The following is a 5,971-nucleotide window of genomic DNA, read 5'->3' on the forward strand; positions in this document are numbered from 1 at the left end:
CCCCCCCCATATTTCTTTGGCTGCTGCTGAACAGCATGAGGCTCACACCTCATGCTTGAAGTCTGGTAGCTGCTTCATCCTGCTGATCTGGCACAGATACCCTGTGCTCAATGTACGGGACCGTGGCTGGCCAAAAACAGTAGCATGGTATTGATTATCAGAGAACTGCAGCCGTTTGGCTAAAAGCCTTTCCTTCATAGAATAAACCAGAGCCATAGACACACTAACTTCTTCTGGCTATGACAATTTTTATTTCCCATTTTCCTCACAAATAAAAAGCTTTCCAACCATCAAATGGTTTTCCCAATTCAATGGGAAAACAATGGATTTCCTATTCACAGCTCTGGAGAGCACCCCTCAATCTGCAGAGAGTTAAATGTCCCCCCAGCACAGTTCTAAAATAAAACTCGTTAGAGCGGATCTGCATCAGGCTTCTGGTAAGATAGACTCTTTACTGGAAATGCTATCAACCGATCATCAGTGAAATAGGAAACTGCAGAGAACAAAGTTCAGTCCAAATAGCACTGTAAAGATTTTCACTTAAGATACAGAATAAAAGCAATGGAGAAAATTAAAAAGCAAGGCCGATAGGAAACACTGTGCTAATGCACTCCCTACTTTATATATTAGGAGATTTTGTCCAGTTTAAGAATACAGGCCTGACTCCGAGGCACCGAAGAGCATCCCTGTAACACTAAAAATAGGTTCACCCTTGACTGTATTCATGGATAAGGTAGGTATACCAACACGGACTGTGTCTCATTTCCAGATGTCTTTCTACAGGACCTTGTCTGGACATTATGACATTCGTATCATCACCAACACTGTAACTCCATATGTTGATTACAAAGTTATTTTCTGCCAAAACCAGAAGCAAAGCAAAAGCACAGTCAATTTTGTAGATGATATGACTGTTTGAATCTGGTATGATACATCAACACAGAATAAACATGTTTCCACTTATGGTAATACACCACACAACATGTATTACATGAACACTTTAAGCATCCCAAGTTACATGAATTCCTTTGCTCTGAGGCCTGCATGCTAGGCAGCCTAAAGTTTCAGACTCACCAAATTTAACGTGGACAAAACCAGTACTTCACAACTACTACTTCTGCATTCAGCACACTTGCATTTTTAGCCTCAGTTTTAATACAGTGAAGGCTCTGCACAGAAAGAAAAGATTTCTTCCTTCCATTTGTAACTAGTTCCTGAACTAGCTTGCCAGCTTGCTTCTATGAGGAAAGCATCACAAGAATCAGGAGCTGGATAGAGGAGAGGAACCTCAGCCAGTTCTCCTACTGCAGGGAAAGTGAGCATATCTCTGTCCTCAGATCACCATATGCTCTGAAAGGCACTAGGCAACCTGTGCATGTGAGGCTTTGGCATGGCTGCTCCCTTCTGGTGTGTGTGACAGAGTGGGAGTTGGAGTACAAGTGTACAAATCCAAATGAAGCCAGGTTTTATTTCTCCCACTGTTCACAGAATTTTAGAATACATTCAGAAAAACAATCAAGACAATTCTTGTCAAAGCAGTAGCAAAAGAAACGGAGGAGGAAGGAAATGCAAGAATCCAAATGTGACTTCTTCACTATAATTAACAGTTTAGCATAAAAATACAGGTATTCAGAAAACTGCAGGATCTGCACACAAATCTGAAAATTCTCTTTGGGAAAAAAAAAAAAAAAGGGTCTTTTTCATGTTTTTCACATTAAAAAAAAAAAATGGGGTTTAACTGCTACTAAAAATCTGCTGATTATTTTCTGAAACTACATCAGATACACCTTCACATTATCCATCCACACAGAGAAGTTCTAACAGCACACTCACCTGAAAGCTTATGTAATACCCCACAGACACCCCTGAGACCACATCCGCAGCTCTCAAATACATACTCAGTTCATTACTGGAAGTACTTCATTATATCACAACTTTGTCATAAGACAACATATTCATTGCCATTCTCAGTGAGCACAGCAGTCTCACACAAATGTAGCACTCTCAAAACTAGTGAGGGACCAATTCTTGAAACCTAAAGCCTAAATCAATTTTCTTTTGGAGAGAAAAACACAGCCTCAGTCTTCTTTCTTCAATAGTTCTTAAAAGATACACTTAGAACGCATAACATATCCAAAATATAATTATTTTTGGCCTAATTGATGACTTCACAAAACCTAATTACTGAATGAGCTTTACCTTACTCATTTCCTTCCAAGTGAACAAAAGACCTCTATTGAAAAAAAACTGTTGCTATCAAGTAGAATATTTTTAGCTTGCAGCCTTACATTCTTAAACCAGAAGCTGGCACCAAATACCTTTTTTTTTTTTAATTTATTTTATGTGTTTTGATTTGCAAGGGTCAATGCCATCCCTATGACTTTTTTTTATTCTAAATGTGTACGAAACACCTGCCATTGATTTTCCCTCATATTTCTAGCTTTCTGTTATCAATTCCAGAGCAATTTATTTTTACTGATTGCCATGTATTATTCCCTCATTATTTCCATATACTGAGAAATACTCCCATTCACTTCCTTATCAAACCAAGGTTTGTCTTCCCCACCAGAATTGCCCCTTTTTCTTGAGGATGAAGCTTTCTGATCTTAAAATAAATTCATCTGAAGGACCTAATTCCCATTCAAACTTTCATATAAAGATAGGGCCTCACAATCTTTCTTCTTGGTTTTAGAAAATTGTCCTCTTGGAAGCACTGGACACGTAAAGAATTACTAATTCGGAATGCTCTCTGTTTGCATTTTGTATGTTGAATGTATTGTGGCGACGACCTCTGATCCCAAGGGAGCTACTGGTTACTAGTGCAGCACTACCAAAATCCTGTCATGTAAGTCTAATACAGTCCTGAATCTCCATAAGGGCTACCATAAAACTTCTACATGACAAGAGTAATCAAAGTCTTACTGGTGGACCCATTTCTGAAGTAAGCACCACATGTATTTTCCATTTACCCCAGTCATATTCATAGTTAGAGTAACTTTTCCTTTTCTCAGGTTACTAAGTGTAATGCTATAATGGGATGATAATAGCAGGGTGGCAAAGTCTTCAGCTACAGCAAATGAGAGCGAGCCCAAATGCAGCAGCCACAGATACAGAAATGAAGGAAAAGTACCGCTTACCTTTGGAAGGCTTCAGGTATGCAGGGATCTCCAGCAAGAGACACCCTCACTTCCACTACCAACCCTTAAATGAGGTCTAGGAAGGGGTGGATCCTTGATCCATTACTTGCACCTTGAACAGTTGGCCCTGCCTTCCCACCAGGTACTCAATTATTGTCTCAGGCTGTAAATTAGCATTTCCACTACACCAAGTGAAGCCAGGGAATCAGTTCATGTAAATATATTAGTTAAATAAATTGTTGGGCAGGTATTGCCAAGAGAGGCAAGTTCACAAAACCGTAGAAATGCTGTTACTAAAAGGAACATTGTACCACGAGGTATGCATATTAACCTCTTGCCTGTGTGAATACTTAGACTTTTTCAAGTTCTCTCCTAAATGAAGACTCAAAAGCAGTAACAGAACAATTAAACTTGCTCATTCCAAGTTTTAGCAGAGTGAATGTTTCTTGCTTCATAAATATCAAAAGGTGATACCTCCATTCCTTAGATGTTAAAAAAATATGGAAAGGGTTTCTGTAGTCACTTCATTGCACTTTGACAATGCTTTTGTTCTCTCTAGCAAGCCCTATAAGGAGCAAGTAATAGTAGCCTCCACACACTTTGCAAAGAACTCAGAAGATTATATGCTCATCTATAAAGGGTATTCACTCACTTCTTGCCACTTTACAGAAAAGCAATGGGACTCCAGTATTGATTCTTCACAGTCTACTTCCATGCAAATAACAAACGATCATCATAGTGCCACTGTATGACAGGAGAGCATAGAAAAGTTGGGTTGGAATGTGCTCGTTGGAAGGACAAAAGAATATAGACACAGGCTGGAACCAGGGAAATTCTGACTAGAGATAAAGAACTGTATGAAAGAGAACATTGGAGCAGCATTCAGAGGGCCAATGGAACTTCCAACCTTAGGGAGACTCAAAGCCTGCAAGTACACAGCCCTGAGCAACCTGCTCTCAATGTGCTTCCCTAATAATTAACTCCAATGATCAGCAAAATATTTCTAAATAATTAATGCTTGGCTGTCAGCATCAGCTCTCAGATAGCTTGGCAAGCAACAAAAGCTTGTCCTAGGGCAGGAACATAGATTGCACAACCTTTTTCTGTCCCCTACAGCACATTTTTTTAACTATATTTCTAATAAGCTGCACTTCTATAGAAGCCAATAGTACCATGCTTAGCACACGCAGAATCTCTACTGGTTGCAACTAGGCAGAAAAGATATTCCTGACAAAAGAGAAAAACTAAGGCCTTAAACAGGTCAGAATAGCTAAGGCTGAAAGGTACTTTTAAAGGTCACCCAGCTCTGGTCCGCTAATTTGTGCTTACTTCCACTATGCCACTGACATCCAGTAGCAGTCATCTTTCATAGTGATGACACCAGTTGACACTACTATCTTTAAAAACAAAAAAACAACACACATTGCACTAAGTCCACACACCATGAATTTCTATTTCCAAGACCTGTTACCCCTTGCTTGCTTTACCCCTGTGAACTACCCCAAGGCATGTTCTACTGTCTTCTCTCTTCAACAAAGAGATCTGACAAGGCATAACAGAATAGAAAGTGCAGCAATGACAGCAGAGCAGCAAGGTCCCAAATCAAAACAAACAAGTATTTGCTCAAATGCAATAGCCACAGAAACAAAGGAAAGGTACTGCTTACCTTTAGAAGGGCTCAGGCATACAAGGAGCCAACAAGATACCCTTGCCTTCCCTGCCAACCCTTAAATGAGGTCTGGGAAGGAGTGGATCATGGCATTGCATGCACCTGAGCTCTTCTGGGTTGGCCCTACCTTTCCACCAGGTGCTCAATCACTGTTTCTGGCTGTGACTTGAATTTCCACTACACAAGGGCAATATAAAAATCATGAAATCCTTAGTAGTTAGAAGGGACCTTTAAAGACTATCTAGTGCAACTCCTGTGCAACAAACAGGGATGTTTGCAGCTACACCAGCATACTCAGAGCCTAGTCTAGCCTAGCCTTAAGCATCTCCAGGGACAGGGCAGCCTGTTCTGCACTTCCTGTAAAAGCCTTCTGTTTCTTGTACCCAACTTAAATAATCTCTCCTCTAAGTTTGAAACCATTTCCCCTTGTTCTACCACCATAGACTCTGCAAAAGAATCTGTCCCCTTTTTTCTATAGCACCCTTTCAGATACTAAAAGGCCGCTATCAGGTCTCTCTGGAGTTTCCTATCCTCAGGCTGTACAGCTCCAGCTTTTTCAGTGCATCCTCACAGGAGAGGTACTCTTTCCTCAGAGTAGCGCAGGTACCTCTAACTGCTTTTAGGATAACCCAATAAAGGTATTTGTCACAAGCCAGCAATAGGAAAGGGTTATACTCACCCCATTCTAAAGATAAGGGCTTGCTAGAAAACTCCTGGAAGAAAGCAATTTCCAAGTAGAGATATTTCCTTCCTGGCTACCATCTCTTAAATGAAGTTAACACAGGTGAATTGCTTGCACCTATGCTCTCAAGAACTGGCCACACCTTTTCACCAGGTGTGAATCACTGGTTCAGATACTGACCTAATATTTATTATATACATCCCCATGATCATTTTTGTGTTCCTTCTCTGGATGCACTCCAACAGGTCTTTGTCTCTCCTGTGCTGAGGACTCCATGACTGGATGCAGTACTCTAGGTGAGGCCTCAGTACAAAGCAGAAAGGCAGGATCACTTCCTTCAACCTGCTGACCATGCTTCTTTTGATGCAGCCCAGGGTACAGTTGGCTTTCTAGGTTGTGAGGGCACATTGCTGGTTTATGTTCAGTTTCCCAGCCACCAGTATCCCTAAGTTCTATTTGACAGGGGTGTGCTCAGTTCTTTCA

General features: G+C 40.7%; 1 protein-coding gene across 1 annotated transcript in view; it reads right to left on the reverse strand.

The window, feature by feature from the left end:
- The window catches only part of MOCOS (molybdenum cofactor sulfurase), a 210,452-nt gene extending 205,601 nt beyond the window's left edge, over nt 1-4,851 (reverse strand). The window contains exon 1 of the mRNA XM_042870227.1: nt 4,804-4,851. The gene's annotated coding sequence lies outside the window, so the exon portion shown is untranslated. The remainder of the gene's footprint in view (nt 1-4,803) is intronic.
- Nucleotides 4,852-5,971: the final 1,120 nt, after the last annotated feature.

The sequence above is a fragment of the Lagopus leucura genome, unplaced genomic scaffold (assembly GCF_019238085.1).
Source record: "Lagopus leucura isolate 7727_CA_CO unplaced genomic scaffold, USGS_WTPT01 Super-Scaffold_100002, whole genome shotgun sequence".
NCBI classification, from domain to species: Eukaryota; Metazoa; Chordata; class Aves; order Galliformes; family Phasianidae; genus Lagopus; species Lagopus leucura.